Source organism: Acinonyx jubatus, chromosome B1, assembly GCF_027475565.1.
Source record: "Acinonyx jubatus isolate Ajub_Pintada_27869175 chromosome B1, VMU_Ajub_asm_v1.0, whole genome shotgun sequence".
In the NCBI taxonomy this organism is placed as follows: domain Eukaryota; kingdom Metazoa; phylum Chordata; class Mammalia; order Carnivora; family Felidae; genus Acinonyx; species Acinonyx jubatus.
Genome location: NC_069382.1, coordinates 141,664,800 through 141,686,201, shown reverse-complemented (window position 1 = coordinate 141,686,201; position 21,402 = coordinate 141,664,800). Strand labels below are relative to the sequence as shown.

The following is a 21,402-nucleotide window of genomic DNA, read 5'->3' as shown; positions in this document are numbered from 1 at the left end:
CCCCTCTTCTGCTCCTGCATGTGCTCTCTCTCTCTCTCTCTCAAATAAAAATAAATAAATAAATAATAGTTTACCTTTTTTCCCATGAACCTGAGAAAAATCTCTCCTGTGTGAATCAGATTTCTGCAGTATGAATTCTACTTTTTACTGCTGTTGCATTCTTAGTTTCTTTGTTAACTTCCAGTGCCTCACCATTAAGCTTTTGGTTTAGGCATTTCTGGGAGCACTTTTATTTTTAAACCATTATAGGGAAAGGACAAGAGGGATTTGCTGTCTCAAATTCCAGGAATTACACTGTGTATCTACACTGAGAACAAAAATCCAGAAAGAAACAGAAATGAAGAAAGGAAGAAAATCCAATAAGTTTGATGTGAGTTTCTTACATATAAAATGAATGACATGGTTACCATGAATAAACTGTTATCATCTTCTACACTAGCCAAGTTTCACACCTTTATACAATCATCTAAAACTTGCTTCACCAATGTTCACATTTATAAAAAGTGTAATATTTAAATTTCAGACTGATAAACTCAAGCGCTCTAATAAAATAATTTGACAAGGGCATCCACTTTACTTTGAATGACAGTAATACACAATAGAGGACTTTGTCATTTATGATAAAGAAGAGAGGATAATCAAATTGAAGTGGTGAGAACATTTCCTCTAGTTAATTAGTCAGCAACAAAGGCTTTAAAAAGCCTTTTTTTTAAATCTAAAATAAGATTTATTGCATTTCATGCAATTTGAAGTTCATGCAGCAAAGGAGACTAGCACAATTTTTAATGCATTTTAAATTTTTTAAATGGGTGTGAGGGCAGGCAAATGCACAAAGTTCTAGTCTCCTTGGGTCCCTGGGAGAGAAGCGTTTGAAAATGTATCTGTCCACCCTTCATGGTGAATGAGTTCAGTTCATTTCTTAAATGCAAGAAATGTTTCCATGGCCTCTGGGTGCAAACACACAGAGCTCTGAGACAAGGACAGGGTCACTAGTGAGGAAGAAGCTACATGGTCACCTAATTCAACTTGAGGGCAGGACAAGGTGGCAAATTCAGGGGAGGGGGCAGCTGTTCGGAGAATCAGTAGATAACATGCCCCACTGAGATTTGCTCCTGAAAAGAAGTAGTGGAAAGAACCAAAAAAAAAAAAAAAAAAAAAAGGAAAATACAAGAAATACTTCTTCAACCACACTCTTCAAGAAAATGCTATAAACAGGAGCACCTGGGTGGCTCAGTAGGTTAAGTATCTGACTTTGGCTCAGGTCATAATTTTGCAGTTCCTGAGTTCAAGCCCCACGTCAGGCTCTGTGCTGACAGCGCACAGCCTGGAGCCTGCTTCGGATTCTGTGTCTCCCTCTCTTTCTGCCCCTTCCCCATGCACACTCAGTCTCTCTCTCAAAAATAAATAAACATTAAAAAAATTTTGTAAAGAAAATGCCATAAGTATGTTATTTGAGATTTTCATTTTATAGCACTGGACTATAAAACTATAAAATAGGGGCATCTCGGTGGCTCAGTTAAGCAACTGACTCTTGATAGCTCAGTTCACTATCATGGTTCAAGAGATGGAGCCCCACCCTGGGCTCTGCACTGACCGCAGAGCCTGCTTGGGATTCTCTTCACCCTCTCTCTCTGCCCCTCCCCCACTTGTTCTCTCTCTTTCTCTCTTTCTCTCTCTTGCTCTTGCTCTTGCTCTCAAAATAAATAAATATTTTTTAAAAACAAAACTATAAAATAGTTTACTAATTTCAAAACTCAGTGTCCTTATAAAACAGAGTTTGCAGCACAGCATCTAAATGAACAGCACATTTAGGTTCAAAAGATGTGCCTTTTAGTTTTCTTTGCCGTTGACTCTCTTTATAAAAGAAGACACATATTGCTGATTTCATGTTCTCCTTTTGTAAAGGGGGGCTTATATTATTTTTTTCTATACATGTATTTTCTTACTATCTCAATCTGTTATTTCCTTATGATTTTCTATTTCATAGAATCTGAGTCTTCTTGAATATTATTGAGAATTCCTAATTTTTTTAAAAAAGTCTTCCTCTGGTTCTTTAGCCATAAATACCTTACATATCCTTAGATATATATTTTCTCCAGTCTTGGAGGTATATACCTTCTTTGCAGCTTCAGAATATTTCCCTTCCTTCACCTTTCCATAGGCTTTATATTGCTGTTCTTGCTTTCCTCTTTCCGTGCTCATAATCATATAAGGAAAGAGTCACCAGTGTTTGCCAGAATACCTGTTCTCCTGAGTGCTGATTCTTAGATCTATTCTGGAAAGCAACATTATAAGCAAAACTCCTTTTATTTCTTGCACTGAGCAGGGCTTCATCAGATAGCTTTATTATACTGAATTAAAGTTATCCTCTAACCCCATTGCTTAATTCTTGGGGACCTGAATTATTGGTATGTTGCAAATGACAATTCTCAGGATATCTGGACCAGATGGTGACAGGATAAAATATTTTCTCCCCTTTTTTCAGATAGATGGGATAATACTGTTTCATAAGATAATTTGTGTGGACAAACTATCTACACTTTTCTAAATACAGTTCCACTGACATTCATTCATTCATTCATTCATTCATTCATTCATTCACCTAGCTAGCTAAACACACAAGCCTATAATAGATAGATGGGAAGAAGGGAAGGGAAGGGAAAGGTAGAGAAGGGAAGGGAAGAGAAGGGAAGGGAAGGGAAGGGAAGGGAAGGGAAGGGAAGGGAAGGGAAGGGAAGGGAAGGAAAGGAAAGGAAAGGAAAGGAAAGGAAAGGAAAGGAAAGGAAAGGAAAGGAGAAAGGGAAAAAGAAAAAGAAGAGAGGGAGGGAAGGTTGGGAAGGAGGAAGGAAGGAAGGAAGGAAGGAAGGAAGGAAGGAAGGAAGGAAAGAAGGTAGGATGGAAGGAAGGAAGGAAGGTAATTTACATTCCAAGGGCAAACCTCAATCAATACAGACTGGAATCAAAGATTAAACTGCCCAGATTCCCTATCCCTATTAAGACAATTCTGAGATGTGCTGTGCATGGCTCCTCAAAGGGTCCCCAGCAGAACTGAAATCCAAATGTCCACAGCTCATTAACACACTTTCTATTGATTTTTCCCTCTCACTTGTGCTGACTGCCCCGCAAATAAACTACTTGCACTCAGATCCTCATGTCAATAGATGCTACAAAAGTATTTCATAATTAATCTTTGTTTCGTTTAGGATAAGAATTTCAGCTTGAAATTTCGGCCTAGGACAATAAGAAGATGTCTTCAAATGGCAATGCCATCTCATATAATAAACTCCATTGTTATTTTTCAATTCCTGTTCCTTATTTCTTCCTCATCCTTTCTTGGCCTCTGCTTTATGAGCGTGACTTCATTAGAATCATTCACCTACCCATGACTTGCTCTGATTCTCTCATTTCTCCCTCAACCAACCTGCACAAAGGCAGTTCTTCCCAGGATGTCTTTGGTGTTATCGGCAGGCAGAACCAGCCAATGTGATACTGACTGATCTGCAGGACTAGAGGCCTGGGCTCTTTGCTTTTACTCTCTCCCTACGTATCAGTCCTAAACCAATACAATCCATCTACAAGGACTTAATAGCAATGAACTACTGAGTTACCATCAAATATAACAAGTGGCTCACTCTAATCCTAAAATCTCCATTAGGATCTTTAGAAGAGCTACACATAAGTCACCAAAAGCCCTAGGTAAATTTACATAGTCAAATGATATCTATAGAGGCAGCGCAAGCCTCCTCTGTGATTTTCACTTTAGAATATTTTAAAGCCTTTCTAAAGTTTTTGATTGCCTTGCTTTCCTGTTTGAGTCACAGAGATTCCTTCCTCTATAAAGAAGAGGAACAAGGCTACTATTTGTTTGTTTGTTTGTTTTTTAAGTTGAAAGATATTTTATTAAGTAAAGGTAAAAGGAGTCATGAAGGATCCAGACACATCTGGAGAGAGTTGCTTTAGTCTGTCAATACTGCCTGGGGCCCAAGGCTTGCTATTGGTGCCATTTGGTCTATAAAGAAGCAGATGGCATGCAAGAAGCCTTTTCCTATGTTTCATTTACTTGCAACAAAAGTCCTAAAGCTCTGGCTTTGGACTGGTGTTTCCATGACTAAGCTATGTAATCCACTCGTCTTTGAGATTTGGGTTCAAATGAGGGTCACCCCAAAATCAAACAAACACTACCCAGAATGTCCATGAAGTGATTGGCTTCAAAGGCATTCAGCCTCAGAGGGATCCCGCCCAGTGCCAAGGAAAATTTTACACAATTTTATCCTAAGCTTACAAGTGTCAGTGAATATGAGGGTGACACTGTAGTCAGCTCCTTTTGGAAATTAATTATGCTGGGTCACTTGGAGAGGGTATGGGTGCAGTGCACTGGAGTAAAGTGTACTTGGTTTCCAACATCACTGCGTCCCTGCTATGATCAAATCACCTGGATACATTTTCCAGGCTGGCTTGAATTTCCTCCTTAGCCTTCCCCTCAAGGGTCACTTCCAAAGGACACAACAGCCTCAGATCCAGTTCTCCCTCACAGAGCCTTGGACCCAGATATGTAGTAGCATCATTAAAACCACAGGGCTAAGAGTAACTGTCCCCCAGACTTTCCTTCGAAATATGGCTTGGATAAGAAGTAATGGAATACTTCATTTTGAGGTCAGCAGGCTTGGAATCTAATAAATGATGGTAATTAATAATCACTGAGCACTCGTGAACCAGATACTGTTCTAAGTGGTCCACATTCTGTGGAAGATTGGCTTTTCTAAAGATGGCTACCACAACCTACCCCAACCCATACATTTTCTTACAGAGTGATGTTGATACTCTTCCATGGACGGGTAGGATCTAGGGCCTTTCCTCTTGAACCAGAATGGACCTTTATGACTCCTTTATCCAACATCATGTGGAACAAGTGATGCCATGTGACTTCTGAGACTAGTTCATAAAAAATGATATACCTTTCATTTAGTTCTGTTGGAGCATTTGCTCTTTAAATCCAGTCTCCATGCTGTGAGGAAGCCAAGCCACATGGAGAGCCCAGACGGAAGTGTTCCAACCAGCAGCCCCACCTGAGGTCAAGATGGCTCCAGCTCCAGCAACCATCTGACTGCAACTGCAGAATAGGCTCTAAATAGGAATGGCCCAGCTGAACCAAAATCAACTACTAGGACCATGAACAATAACAGTAAAATGATTATTATTGTCTTAACACATTAGGTTTACAGTAAGACAGTAACAGATCATTGGAATATGTTTACAAACTTACTTGTCTATATAAAAATGCAACAAAATAGGTATTATTACCCCTCCTTTACAAATGAGGAAAAACCAAGGCATTGGGTGGCTAAATAATGTGCCCGAGCTAACTTGCAAAGCTTGATTTCAAACCCAAACAGTCTAGTTTATTAGAGGGTATGTTTTTACTCTCTATTCTGTGCTGCTTCTTTTATACCCCTCTTTCCTATAAAAAGGCACTGGGGGCTAGAAAAAGTGAAACTCTGTACTAGAAGAGGTGGGAGAGGGGCTATTCTTTCAAGCAGACAGCATGCATCAATTCAAAACCCCTTTAGCTGTTTAGCTCCTCTCCCTTCCTGGGAGACTGGGCAAGTACAGAGAGCTCCTTGGGAAACTGGCACTGATTCCTCTCTGTGACTGCAATGTCAGGGGCCATGCTGGAAGTGGCCCCAGAGAAGCCATTCATCTCACTTTACTCTCGCTGGAAGATTTACCTACCCTACCTGACCATAGAAGCACCCCTGAAGAACACCAATTTCTCTAGGGTGCTTTAACAGAACCAGCAAATTTTGTTGTTAAATCTGAAGCCTGAAGTGAGGAACAGCGTAAATACTCAACAGCAATTCCACAGTGGCTGGCTGGGTGGCCCTGAAGTGGCCCTCAGCACTTGAGTGGTGCTGGTGAGGTAGGGAGAGGAGAGGATAGAGTGATTTGGGTACAACCCCCAGAGCAAGTCAGATCAAACCTTCATCCTCACTGTATAATGTGGGAAGTGCCAGGGAAGTTGTCATAATCTCACCTGAAACTTCACACCTGGCTGCCCCAACCGACTAGCAGCCCACATGTTTTGGTGACTTCTGATGTTGTGACTTTATCCTCCAGAAAGACTGGAGACACCTTCATGAGAACAGGCCTCTTGGAGTGAGGGACACTAGAGATAAGAACATGTTACATTAAAATCATGTCTAAGTGTCTGTGGGCAAAATTCAAAGCCAGCCCTCACCATAGGGATGGCTAACTAAAATCAGAGCAGGCAGCCTGGCTTTCTGAAGAATGATAAATTATTTCTGACCTCAGAAGTTACAGAAATGACTCTCCAAACTGTTCATTTTTAATACCAGTCTGATTACCCGTTCAGCTTCACAATGGATTGCACAGCACTGGCAGGAAAATCTATCGGCATTAGAAAGACATTAAATTATAGAGTCTCAGACAGGCAACTTCAAATTAAAACTGCTGATGTGAAAATAAAAATCTAAATGAATCAGTACTTTCCTTCCAGCTCCTTCTAGTCCTTTCTAGTGCCTGAGATCTAACAGAGTCTTAGGGCCCCTCGTGCTTCTGCACAAGTCCCTGTCCATACCCCCCACATCCTCACCCTCTTACTCCAATCTAGGTATCACAGGGCATACGTACCTCACTTCACATTAAGGAATGCTTCTTAAAGATTGCCAGTAAGACTCTGTAAGCTATATCATATTCCCCCCTTCCCTTGATTTATGTTTCCAAAGTCTCTATCTCTTTATCTAATGGTTCTTCAAATAAGTGTGCTCCCCCAACCCCATACTTTAATTCCAATATTCCCTAGGCCATTTCTTCCTTCCTTCACCACTGTCCCTTCAAATCATCTTCAAATGGTTAGAACACATAAATACACAGAGGGAGGTTGGTATGGCTTTGTGACCTCCCATCTCCTAACTGACAGTTCTGAAATCTGGAAATTGTTCTTATCACTGAGTGTAGTGACAAATGTCTGCAGCCCAGATGCCATGAGGCCCATTGTGATTTGAACTAAAATTTAATTCAAGAATTAAAACACATTTTTCACCTACAAGCATTTCGCTTTCCTGATGAATCTATCTTTATGGCATAATGCAGGAGCCAAATCTCAACTATTTCAGGTCATTAAAACCCACAGCACATTTAGAGAGTAGACAGGTGCTAAATCATGTCTTCTGGCCACACTCCACTTTCAGTAATGACAACTGGCACCTGCAAACCCCCTTTGTGACATGGAGATGAGATCTGCAATTGTTTTGCCCCATTTAATAGCCGAAATGTTGGTCTCCTGAGGAGGCTGCCTCGCACAGACACAGTGTTTGGTAGACCCTCCTAATCATACCTCAGGAATCATCTTCCAAACTATGAGGGTCCTCCCAAAAGGCCTCCTCACTCTCATTGCCAAACAAAGGAAGCTAGGCCACCATCAAAACACCCTTTAGACTACATGGATCTCTGTTGTTTTTACAATCACTTTCCTTAAGTCTCCAAACATAAAAGGAAGATTGTCAAAATCAAACTATTTCTTCATAAGTATATTTCTTAACCTTGAACGTGGAAAATGGCTGGGATTTCCCAAAATTGGAACAGAAATAGTCCATGGAAAAAAGCATTGATACATTATATCCCTACCTCCTCAGCAATAAAAGGAAACAAAGTGATATACACAACAATCTCCGTGAACCCCTAGAACATTACACTGAGTAGAAAAAATCCAATCTCAAAAGATTATATACTGCATGTTTCCATTTATATAACATTCATGAAATGACAGAATTATAAAAATGGAAAGGAGATTACAGTGGTTGCCAATGATTTAAGAGTGGGTTTGGTGAAAAGTGGGTGTAGCTGTAAAAGAGCAGCACAAGGAATCCTGTGGTGAAGGAACTATTCTGTATCTTGATATCCTGATGGTGTCAAGGTCAATATTCTGGTTGTGCTATTGTGCTATCGTTTTGCAAGATGTTACCATGGGAGAAAACTGGGTAAAGGGTACAAAGGATCTCTGTTTCATACAACTGCGTGTGAATATACAACAATCTCAAAATAAAAGGTTCATTTAAAAAAAAGAAAAAAGAAATCATTGGATCAGGACTGACAAAACCATGCTCTAACTCAGGGTCTGCCAATAACAAGTAGAAGCCAAGTCACTCAACCTCTTCCACCCTCAGATTCATCATCTGTGAAACGGCATTGGACAAGATCATCTCCAAAGTCCCTCTGAGTTCAACAGCTGAGTAATTCCAGAACTGCTCTTGGTCCACAACAGCCTTTGAAACAGCAGGGGCCATCTGAAGAATCAGGCTACCATGGCAGAGTGGAGAATTGACATAAATAGTCTCTATAAATGCCACTTTAAAAGAACCACAAACCCAGCTTCTATTAAACATAACATGCAATGACACAAAGAAATAATATGAAAGAAAAAAACTCAAAGCAAACACTGCTCTCATTACTAAAGTCATTACTGGTTTAAAAAAAAGAAATATTCAGTAGAATAGTGTGAGTAAACAGCGTATTTTGTTTACTATTATCCAAGAAAGCTAACCAGCATTTCTGCCTTTTTCTTGACATAGTACACCCACATCACCCCTTCATTTCCCGGTCTCTTTTCATTGTTAAACTATTTTTGTCCTTAATGTTCTATTCTCTGGGGAACCATAACACACAAAACAGGAAACTCTTTAACATAGCTCACAATTTTAGAAGGGAAAAACCCCAAGCAACTGATTAAGAAATGAAAATTCTGGTCCAATTGTTATTTGACTTTCATGTCACCAATAACCACCAGCATGCTTTTATTAATCAGATAAATTAAATAGTTTATTTCACAGCAGATGCATAATCAGAATTAAAAATCAACAAACTGGGTAGTCTGTTATATCAAATTAGCAGCCTTTACTATTTCCTGAAGAAAAAAAGAGGTTTTTCTCAATGCACATTTGCTCTATTTCTAAATATTATGAAAGAAAGCCACATAGAAAGAACAGCAACAAAACAACACCTGGTCGAGGGGCGCCTGGGTGGCTCTGTTGGTTAAGCATCCGACTTCACTCAGGTCATGATCTCATAGTTCGTGAGTTCCAGCCCTGCATCAGGCTCTGTGCTGACAGCTTGGAACCTGGAGCCTGCTTCAGATTCTGTGTTTCCCTCTCTCTCTGCCCCTCACCCACTCACACTCTGTCTCTCTCTGTCTCTCAAACATAAAATAAAACATTTAAAAAAAAACACGTGGTCATCATCATCTGCAGTATTTGAGAAGTTGAGAGGGCGTTTAGGTTCACCAACTGTGACAGAAATAGGTTCCTTGGGGATGGTGATATCCAAATAACTCAAATATATTGTCATTACATCTATTAAAATTATGCACAAGATCATTCATCCTCTTTAATGACTTAGTAGCCACCATAAAATTTTACACTGTCTCAGATAAGGATACACATGACTTCGATTGGCTACTGAACAATGCTGAGATACAAATGGTTTTGATGGAGGTGCGTCTGGGTGGCTCTGTTGGTTGGGCGCTGACTCCAGCTCAGGCCATGGTCTCACAGTTCGTGAGTTCGAGCCCCGCGTCGGGCTCTGTGCTGACAGCTCGGAGTCTGGAGCCTGCTTCAGATTCTATGTCTCCCTCTCTCTCAGCCCCTCCCCTGCTCGTGCACTGCTCTCTTTCTGTCTCTCAAAAACAAATATTAAAAATATTTTTAAAAAAAAAAGGTTTTGATGGATCCAATGAAATCTATTGTGATCTTGTGAAAAACAAAGCCACTTTAAAAATCTGAAAACTCCCCGCTATCAATTTAATGATTCCATTTCTCTCTCCAATACAAATTCCCAGGCAGAAAATGGCCTCCTTGGCTTTCAGCAACTGTCATTTTTCCATTTGAGGCTGAAGGGTCCCTAACGATTTTGTTTTCTACGCTAAAATCTTTCCTTTCTACGCTAAAATGTTCCCTACGCTAAAAGCCCAGGGAAGATTTCTCAAGATTCAGAAGCTTCTATATTTTTATATTCAGAAAGCTTCACACACTAGTTTTGTAATATCATTGCTATGTGCATATTCAACTTTTGCCACATAAAAATACTTCCTTCGCTTGCTCTATATCAATCAAAAAGTTGGTTAACAAACAATTTATATAGTTCCTATTATGCATGGGGCACATTATTTCGACTACGTTATTATCTGAGTATGAAGGAATAGGCTTAAATATTTTAAGAACTGATGTTTATCTATCCCTATAAGACTTATTCCAAAAAGCATTCCAATGCTTTTTCATCATGAGAAATTTTGCAAAAATAATGTTAGGCGTGATTTTTTTCTCTAGACTAGCTTTGCGATGTCATACTTATAATTTCAGGCACAAACAATAATAATAGAATTATAAGCACAGCATTTTAATGAAACCCATTATTTTCCACCAGATATCTCTAGCTTCCTGATATCATTTGAAGATAGGAAAGTAATTTAAAAAAAAAAGAACAGAGCTCACTTAACTGTGTTTGCTTGTGAACTTACTCTGACTTTGCAAAAATCATTAGATCATAGATGGGGGCTTTCTGCAGTGGTTCATTTTGAAGCATTTACAGAAAACTTTATCTGGATGTGGGCTTTAGGCAGATGCTGAGGCTCACAAAGCTTTTTTCCTTTTTATTAACCAGAACAAATATTTTTTATTAAACCTCTTTTTAAAATGTATTCATTGAGGTAATATTATATTAGTTTTAAATCTTTTTTTAATTAATTAAATCCCAAGATCATAAAGGACTTGTTTTCTTTTTCAGGAAGATCTGGCCACTCATCCAATGCTTGAAACATTCCCACATCCGACTGCCAAATGTCCATTGGTCCTCCATTGAAACAGGGAAGGAGACAGAAGTTAATTCAGTGTGTCTCAAATCAGAATCACTTAAAGTGCTTCTAGTAAGTCAGATTCTGACCTACTGCATCTTGGTTATGTACAATTTTCAGGGGATTTTTAGGAAACATCAGGCACCTCCAACAATTAATGGTAGGTGAAGGTCCTGAGTTTCCTCTCTGCTACCCCCCGGAATGCAAGTCTCAGACTGAAACCTGGTACACACACACCAGCATTGCTTAGCAAACATGCAACCATCATGCCACAAGTTTGGAAAAATCCACTGGAGTTCCAGAGCTCAATTCCTCTAACCACTCCAACAGAACCTTCCTTGAACGGCTCACTGGAGGCAAAGGAAGCACAATTTTCACAGCAGGATTCAGCATGCTCTCTAGTCACAGTCAGGAGACCAAGATGTCTCCAAATTAGCAGCTGAAACAACCCATGGAGGAATCTGGAAGCCATTTCTGAGGATGCAGACTGCTGGCTCCACTATATTTTTACACTCTGTGTATGTAAGGACAGTGACGCTCTCTACGATATTTCCAGAAAATCCACATATTATGAAAACTAGTAATTTCATCAAGAAATACCCAGTTCTGATATTCATCAAATACCAAAATTTCCAGTGTTCATTGGAGATGAATATAATTGAATTCCTTTGGTTTGAATTCCTTTTGATAAAATACTAGCCAACCACCCTAGAATGTAGGTCTCTGATTAAGGCAACTAACCATGACAAGGATACAGATTAAAAGTAACTACAGACACACATGTTCATATCACACAGTCTATACTGAAGTATTTCAAAGAAAATTATCCAAAACCTGCTGACTCAGAATATCTGGGCCTGAAAATCTGCATTTTTATGAAAGTTCCTCTTATGATGCCTATGCACACTAGAATTGTGAAGCACTGTCACAGATGTTCTAGGGGTTTTTGTTTCTAAGTAAGAAGTAGGTTTCAACTCAACGTGCCAACAACTAATTGGTAGTGGCTGCTTACAGCATAATTTTGACAATGATTGTAGGTCCTGTCCAAACATAGCAGTCAAGAATTCCATGAGCTGATTATTTAGCAATATCTTCCATGGATATATAAGAAAGTGGTATCACACTTGCTTCATACACACACACACACATATACACACACACGTATGTATATGTATGTATATGTATGTATATATATGTATATGTACGATATGTACGATGTATATGTATAGGTATGATTCTAGAGGCTAGTAAATTAAGGGATATATGTATGTGTGTGTATATATATATATATCCCTTAATTTACTAGACTCTAGAATCGTACCTGAACTGTCATATACAGAGTCTATCTTTTTCCTCCTGTGGACAGAATAATATATACCAATCTTCCAGGATGCCAGTGTCTCCTGTTTTTCATATTTATTCAAGATTGATGAAATGTCTCAGTAATATGATTTGTGAGTTTTATAGTACTGTGAGATGTAATTCATTTGGGTAAAAAGATTTTAACTCATTCACAGCAAGAAAAATTTTCTATTATAATGTTTTCAACTATATTGGCCTTCTAATTGTCCTTACTAATTTTTTTACAGTTCTCAATTCAATGATTCATCTCAATGGCAGATTTTATCTTCCAAAGATAGCCACAACACTCCCATGTCACATACATTTCTTACAATGCCACCTTGACAGCCCATGAACCTGGACATATCTCTAATTCTCTTAACCTGATGGTGTATGATAGAAGTGATAGTATGTGACTTCCAAGGTAGGTTAGATAAATAACACACACTCCCCCTCTTGCCTTTTTGAGATATTGACTGTTAGATTCCAGCTTCCATGCTGTGAGGAAGCCCAAACTATCCCATGTAAACAGACATATGCAGAGGCCATGTGAAGGTATTATAGCCAACAGCTCAGCTGAGGTCTTAGCCACCAGACTTCAACTACCAGGCATGTAAAGAAACCCCCAAATGACTCCAATTCGAAGCAGTAGAATCCCCTTCAGCCTTCAAATCTCACTACCTGAGGCCTCAGGCATCATGAAACACAGAAAACCCATAATCATAATAAAATGGCTCTTTTATGCCACTCCGTTTTGGCATAGTTTGTTTCATAGCAATAGTTAACTGGAATAATCTCCTTGTAGAACAGACAAATGCAAGATAGAAGCTCTCTCTTTATATGTCAATGTTTCTTAGTTACTGCCTGAATTGGAAACACCTGAAATGCTTGTTAAAATTCAGATTTCTACACACACACACACACACACACACACACACACACACACACACGCTGGAGCAACTGAATGGTGGAATCACAGGCCCTGGAGAAGACCAGCAGTGTATGTGTGTTGAATTCTTTGTACATTAGGGCAACCTGAGCATGGATTGAGAAATCTCATTTCCTGACCACTCCAGAAATTACTGGCACTGTTTCAAAACCCCTCATACCAAAATTCACATTTTTTATTATTCAAGAAGATTGCAAAAATAGGTAAGGGTCAGATAAAAATGAAAAAATATCATTTCAACCTGAAATGGATGATGAAGCAAAGGAACAAGCTATTGTCCAAGACCACAATAATATCACCTTTTTCTTATCATCCCAAATCCTAGACCTGTTCCTCCTGGCCACTCATTACTTGTGTGGGAGGGAACTGTCCAGCACCACTGCTTCCTGAATAAAAGTCATTAAGCCCAGAGAAAGGAAATTTTGGCTCAGCCTCCAACATGTGCTCAACTCCTCCCCTTAAGACAAACCAGGACCCTTATTCATTTAAATTCCATAGTGAGCCACAGCCTTATATGCATGAATGCATGCTAATGCCATGGTCAGCTAATGATTCAGAATAGGACAAGTCTACTCAACCTATTTGCCAACTAGAACTTCCCAAATCTCTGAAAAGTAGGAATATTTAAAAGTTTGACTTTTCAGGAAAGCAGAAATTGTATCCGCAACATGTCTTCTTATCTAATGAGTACTAGTTTCAAAGAAGAGGCTGAGCTATAAAATATATCCAAATATGCAACTTTTTTATGATTACCAGTAAGGAGTAAGGTCTGTTCTATAAAATAAGAATGTTAGGTGTCATCTAATCATGGTTTTGATTTGTATTTCCTTAATGATGAGTGATTTTGAGCATCTTTTCATGTTTCTGTTAGCCATCTACACATCTTCTTTGGAAAACTGTCTATTCATTTCTTCTGCCCATTTCTTAATGGGGTTGTTTTTTGGGTGTTGAGTTTGATAAGTTCCTTATAAATTTTGGATACTGACCTTTTATCTGATATGTCATTTGCAAATACCTTCTCCCATTCCCAAGGCTGCCTTTTACTTTTGTTGATTGTATCCTTTGCTGTGCAGAAGTTTTTATCTTCATGAAGTTCCAATAGTTCATATTTGCTTTGCTAAACCAATATTGTACTGTATGTTAACTAACTAGAAATTTTTAAAAAGATAATAGAATAAAATAAAATAAAATAAAATAAAATAAAATAATAAAATATGAGTGTTAGGTGATGATTGTTAGGGGATGATCATTCAACATTAACAACTGTGTGGATACAAATTTGACTGCTTCTTTGTAAGTAGTTATTTATTGGGGGGCCAGGAGGGTTGTATTAAAATGATTGTTTTTCTTTTTCTGAAATGTAATCACTGAAAAGTAGTCTTGAGAGAATAAGAATCTTAGCATTGATGTCATAGATTCATGCTCACAAAAGGTAGGGACTAGATGAATACTTATGAAATGGCCATGCTTCAGATGTTTTAGAATTAGCATATTTTAAGATCATGTTTACAGTTTTTAATAAAGCCTATTTTGATTCCATTTGAGGCTGATGTTTTTAATCAGGAATGCTAAGAAAACATGATTCCAGTGCAGTCACTCAGATAATAAGATACTGGGCTAGGTGTTATATTAGATTTTTTAAAATACAAGATACAGGTAAGATGGGCTCCATATGGCCCACCTGATGAAACTTTTGGACCACTACATTTATCATCATATTTTGCTTTTACTAAGCAGTTCTGTAACCTACATTTCTGAAATAGTAAATTACAATAACCAATTGAAATTTTGCATTTTCCAACAAAATATATCCCTCCTCCCTTTTGTTCCACAGGCATTTTTGTCCTTTAGTCCATGCATGGTTTGTATTTGTTCACATAAAGGACAACATATTTTATGTTTTGACTCCTGTCTTCTATAGAGGATATTATTTAGATTTGTTCCTTTGGATTCCAAGAATGCAAGTTAGGATGATCAAATGGTAACCATGGTGACAGAAAGCAGAGTTCAAATCTTAGCAGGGTCATGTCATTCTTTCCCACAGTGCAGAATTCACATTCTAAGACTAATCCAGTATCTAAAAATACATCTCAGGACAGCTCATGTTGCCATTTATGGGAAAATATGACTGAGTCAGTTAACTAATCTTCCCGTTGCCGAAAAAGAATCCCTAGTTGATAAACTAAGAGATCTTAGTTTTAGGGAAATGAAATGACAAAGGGGAAAAGAGAAATCTTTTCTTTTTAAGAGTAATTTTTGACGTTTAGAGCTATCCCTTAACCAACAGGAATGCAAAACCAAGTCCAGTGAGAAGGTCTACCACAAACACAATAGTGATGTTAATGAAATAACCATAGTTATTGTCAAAACAAGACTTAAGTTGTATTCACATACACAGTGGCAAAGTGGTCACTCAGTAAAGAATTCCTCCAACTGGGACATTCTCACAAACAGACCAGTACTGTATAACTGCTTGGCTTTGTCACTGGCTATGACCCAGGAACATCTGTGGCCTCAGTCACACCATAGAGTGGCCGGTTCACGGGCAGATTGAGCACGTGGCCATGACTCTTGTCTGCCCTGGTAGGCCCTAGTTATGTGTGAGAGACAAGCTCAATACTTCTCCTCATGACCACTTTAAAATTTATAAAGAGAGGCTTTGTTTTAATTTGATCCTTAGGCTTCAGATTAGGAAAATTCTAAATAACAAAAATGGCAACTAGAGTGACAGAATAAAAATCTTACACAGAAAAAATACTACTGTTGAGTATCAGACTTGCTTAAACTAGCTGAGCGCAGCTAAGCTTTACATTAACATCTACTAGTTTATTATTCTATTTCTCAATCTTAATTAAGCTTATGTATTTCTTAGCCAAGATCCTTAGATATCTCAAATTTCCCTCACCAGTTCTTCCCACGCTCCTATTCTGACACCAAATTAAAATTATTTCTATTATATAATAGTGTTGCCAACTACAGTCTAATGTTATATACTAGATCCTCAGACCTTATTCATCTTACAAATTAAAGCTTGTATCCTTACTAACCTCTCCCTATTTCCCCCATTCCCCAGCCCACGGCAACAACTTTTCTACTCTCTGTTTCTACAAGTTTAATATCAAATCATCATGTTGTACTCTTTATCTTACAATTTTATTTGTGGATTATACCTCAATAAAGCTCAAGGGGAATAAGCTTCATTGGACATTAAGGAAAGATGCTTCCTTATCTATTTTGGTTCATGGGCTATATTTTCCCCCTAAGGCCATTTAACTTTAGGTAGCAATGTTTACCCAGCTTCCTATTGGCAGGGGCCTGCTCCCTCTCAGGCACATAGCTTGTTTCTGTTCTCATGATTCCTTTCACAAGTGGTCCTATTATATGTACAGATACAACTTAAAACTTAGTCACTACCGACACTAGTGAAATAAGTCTATTATTTAGCAATGCAGAATGTATAATTTATACTAAAAATGTGTGTGCATGCATGCGTGTGTGTGTGTGTGTGTGTGTGTGTGTAAGGCACTTGTATAGAGAAGAATTTGACACAGTCAGAGAACTTCTCTTGAGAATAAACCTGACTTGATGGGCCTGGAGTACACAAGACTGAGGATTGGAGACTTTCATGCAATTCTAGAGTAAGGGATTGATGGTGAAAGAAAAAATAAAGCTATGATAGAATAACTGGAAAAGGCAATATAAAGTAAGTGTGATAGCTAGAGAGAAAGCCTTAAGATAAAGACAGCAAGCTAGTATAAGTGCATTACCATGCACACATAACTTACCTTTCTGAAAATAGTTTGTATCGTGAGATGTCTTCGCAGTACAGAAAGTAGTTTTCTGGTCTAGCCAGCAAACCAAATGGGAATGATCACAGGAAGAGGAATAAAGAAGAATTGTGCATTTTCAAAATCTCCACCTCCAAGAAAGAAAGAGTAGGCAATTACAACTGAAAATCTATAAGCAGTGAAACCAGGAACTTTTCTGTTTAGGAGATAGGTGGGGTACCTTTAGTCTAGATTGCACTGCATCTTTTTTGTTGTTGTTGGGATTCTAGGATTTAAAGTTGCTAAATTGGAACCGAGAGATGTGGCTCCAGCCCTAGCAAAATTTGAACTTCACAAATTCTCATGGGATATCATAATACCAGAAAAAATGCCTTTTTAATTCCTCATTTAGCAGAGCCCCCACGAACAAGGTATAGGCCATAAGAACATGGAAGATTCCTTAGGGGGCCAGACCAGTAATCCATGCGGTCTGACCCTGACACAGCTAGAGTGTAAGCACAGTGGCTCTTCCCTCCATTGTATTGTCCACAAAGACTGCAAACACATACTGAGAACTTCCAGTGCCCTTTATTTACCCAATGATTAGAATCAAATCCTTTCTTTTTGCCAGGCTCTATTTTGAGGCAGTCAATAGAAGACTTAGAACTCTAGACAACAGACTTTAATCAGAGAAGTTTACAACACAGTGCTCTTTATTCTTTACTCAAAATAATGTTAAATAATGATCAAATATTTCCAGTTCTCATTTTTCAGCCCTCTGCTGGCAAAATTTATTTCCCTGAACTATTTCTAAAGATTGAAGAGTGAAGATCACTCACTCCATCAAATCAAGAATGTTGGATAAAGAGAGGATTGTCCTTCAGCAAGCTCTAAAGACATAACCTGGTTTCTTCTTCCCTGTAGGCTCATATCTTCCTCTTTTATACCAAACATAAATGACAGTATGGAGATCCAATTATAATTCTTCTTTTCACATGTGGAGCTCTGAGAGGTGAGACTTCCTCTATTCTCTAATAGCTAGAAATATCAAAGAGTAGCAAGTGACATGACATGGAGCAAGATATAAAAATTTCAAAGATTTCACGCCTTCTCTCCTCCCTCTTATTGTTCATTATATAAAAGATCACTTGGAAATGCCAAAGCCCAAGCCTTGGGGGACTATGATATCCCATGAGAATTTATTAAGTCTGTACATTTTTCAGACGAAAAAAGGATTGTCACAAGTTAATTAGATATTTGGATTCCTGACACAGGATTGCTCAGGGTCTCGTGGCATTCCAATTATGGATATGAATTATTTACTTGAACAGGTTATGTTTTTCCACCAATAAACAGAGGTGGTGGTGTTCTCAGCTATCCCATGTGCTTTCCCTCCCTACACTTCCCAGTCTCCTTGTGGCTAGGTTGGGACCCTGTGCCTGGCTCTGTGTAATAACTGTGAACAGATGTGGAGTATGTCACCCCCCATTTCAGGCTCTGAAAAGTAGGTGAGTTTTCCATACTCTCTCCCCTTGCATCAGCAATCCTGCAGAGAGCTGGGATTCCCTAGCCGCTGCAGAGGGGCGCAGTGCCCTGCAGAATCAGGCAATCTGCACTGGACTTTACTTGAGGAAGAAACAAACCTTTGCCATTTGTTCCTGATACACAGTTTACGCTAACTTGACAAGTTCGAAGGGAAATAAATGTAGTAAGTTTACTAGCTGTTGCCAAGGTAGTGATGTGTGTGTCTGTGTGTGGCAAACTCTTCCAAACTTCAAATTCAAGTATTCCCAGTGGGGGGAAAAATCTTTGTTTGGTACATTGGCTAAAATTCTGATTCTGAGCCTGTGTTAGGATCCAGCCACTTTGGGCAGCTTACTTAACACTACCAGCCTCAGTTTCTACATGTGCAAAATGTACTTAATAATATTGCTTAGTTCATAAAGTAGTTATGAGGATTCAGTTAGTTAACAATTACAAAACAATATGGGTAGGGGTGCTTGGGTGGCTCAGTTGGTTAAGCATCCGACTTCAGCTCAGGTCATGATCTCGTGGTTTGTGAGTTTGAGCCCCGTGTCAGGCTCTGTGCTGACAGCTCAGGGCCTGGAACCTGCTTCAGATTCTGTGTCTCTCTCTCTCTCTCTGCCCCTCCCCTGCTCATGCTCTGTCTCTCTCTGTCTCTCAATAATTAAACATATATATACATATATATATATATATATATGTATATATATATACACTTATATATACATATGTATGTATACAATACGTATATACACTTATATATTTTATATGTATGGATACACCATAAGCACCTCATAGATGTATTATTATTATTATTATTTTAGACAGTGTCATCATAACATTTTAGTCCTGATGCTCTGGAAAAAAGGTAGACTTGAAATGGTATGAGGATTGTAAGGTGAAGAGGGGATGGTAATGAGGCCGTGGTCAGCGGTGATGGTTGTCAGACTAGGGGTAGTGGAAGTTCTGGTGCTGGTAGGGGTGGCTGGGGCTGTGTTTGTGGTGGACTGTGCATCCACAGAAGGGCGAATGGGCTTTAAATCAGGGTCTGAGAGCATAAATCTTCATGGGCAACTGACTCTCACTGAGAGCCAGTTATACTTGGCTTCATTCTCCTACCTGCATTTCAGTGGCAGATGCTCTTTGAAAGACTGCAATAAATATCACCTGTCATATTCAGCAAACCCCTTCTCTTAATCCTTTAAGAAAAGATGAAATATCCTGGCACCAGAGGTGTGGGAGACATCAGTCAGTGGAGTGACGTGGGCCGGTTTCATGGCCTGGAGTCTCTTCTTCCTCTAGCACAGGTTCTATAGGAGGGAGGGACCAGGGATGCTATGGAGTCTTAACCAAATGAAAATTCAGGACAAGTGCAGTGGGTTTATCACTGCCACTTCCCTAGCACTGACTGAGAGAAGTATTCCCTGTCAACCTCTACAGCAGATTTCTCCTGAGAAGGTGGCAGCACTGGGTACAGACATAAAACACCCCTCGCAAGTGTCAAGTATTACTTTAAGGAACAAATCAAAACCATCAGCTATTATTCTTAAAACTTTAAAGAAAATACGTAAAGGCCAAGTACAAAGGAAACATATTGTATGTGGGATGGAAAGAGGGAAAAGCTTGCTTACGGAGAGAAGCGTCATACCTTAGACCAGGCAACCATCTGGAAGATCCACTTGACTGTCTGAACAGAACTATGGAGCCGAAAAAGAATAAGAGTAATTGGGGTGTGTGATGTGGGAATTAAGTAAATGTTTTCCTGTCAACAAAACATCAGAATAAGTTCATTTTCTCTTTCCCCCTAAGAGATGTTGCAGGAAACACATTTCTGCTTTTCTCTCTTCCCATCTTTTCAATATAATTAGCAAACAGTGCAAGGGTAGAAATCACATTCTTTTTCTGCAGGTGACTGGAGAGAACCACATGTCAAGTGGAAGAACAACTCAGAACTATCCTGCTTACAGCCTGTTAGTAACTTCCTTTTGGTTTACAGAAGACTGGACTTTTTTCTCGAAGATGAATTTTAAAAGCCCCTCTCTTCTTGCTCTTTACAAAAGATTATAAAGTCATTGACTCTTTGATGGAAGACAGTGGAGGTTATTGATGTTAATCTCCACATTTTATAAATAAGGTCCCGAAGCAAAAGTAATTATAGACTTTTTAAATTTTTTTTATATTTGTTTAATGTTTATTTATTTACTTTTGAGAGAGAGAGAGAGAGAGAGCAAGGGGGAGGGACAGAGAGAAAGGGAGACAGAATCCAAGCAGACTCCACACTGTCAGTACAGAGCCTGATGTGGGGCTCAAACCCACAAACTGTGAGATCACGACCTGAACCAAAACAATGAGTCAGATGCTTAACTGACTGAACCATCCAGGCATCCCAGCAATTATAGATTTTTAATAACAGAATCAGGACTAGAACACAACTTCCTGACTCTATGTAATGTACAAATTTTTTTAAGGCATATCTGAAAGCAAATAGTTGCTCTAGGTCCTTCATAGCTGATCATAAACTCAGACACAAAGCCTCTGATTTCTAAATTCAAATGTGACCATCTCAATTGTTGTAAATAAATGCAATTGTAGCATTATAATTTCCAAAAGATAGGTGGGCAGTTATGTAAATGTAGGTATTTATCCCATACTGGGTTGCCAGGCTCCATTCTTCATGTGATCAATTTGTCCAACAGGCATTTATTGAGAGCCTATTATGTGCAAGATACCACTGGGCTAGTTAGTTGCAGGAGTCTAATCAAAAATAATGAGAAACATTTCAAGTTTTACTCCTAGGAGTAATTTACCCACTCTCCTGCAAAATAAGTTAATCTTTAAAGAAGCTTTCAAAAAAATGGCAGGGAGAAGAAGGAAGGAGAAAGGAGGAGAGAGGAGAGGAGAGAAGAGAGGAGAGAAGGCAAAAGGAAAACACACACACTCAGGTGAATACTATTCTGTGT

At 38.8% G+C, this 21,402-nt stretch overlaps 1 long non-coding RNA gene across 2 annotated transcripts in view; it reads right to left on the bottom strand.

The window, feature by feature from the left end:
• Nucleotides 1-21,402, bottom strand: part of LOC113597444 (uncharacterized) — an 83,453-nt gene that overhangs the window by 12,295 nt on the left and 49,756 nt on the right. For both annotated transcript variants that reach the window (XR_003418280.2, XR_008296273.1), the window contains exons 7-8: nt 20,091-20,139; nt 16,937-17,070 (exon numbers count right to left, since the gene is read on the bottom strand). This is a non-coding gene — a long non-coding RNA (uncharacterized LOC113597444). The remainder of the gene's footprint in view (nt 1-16,936; nt 17,071-20,090; nt 20,140-21,402) is intronic.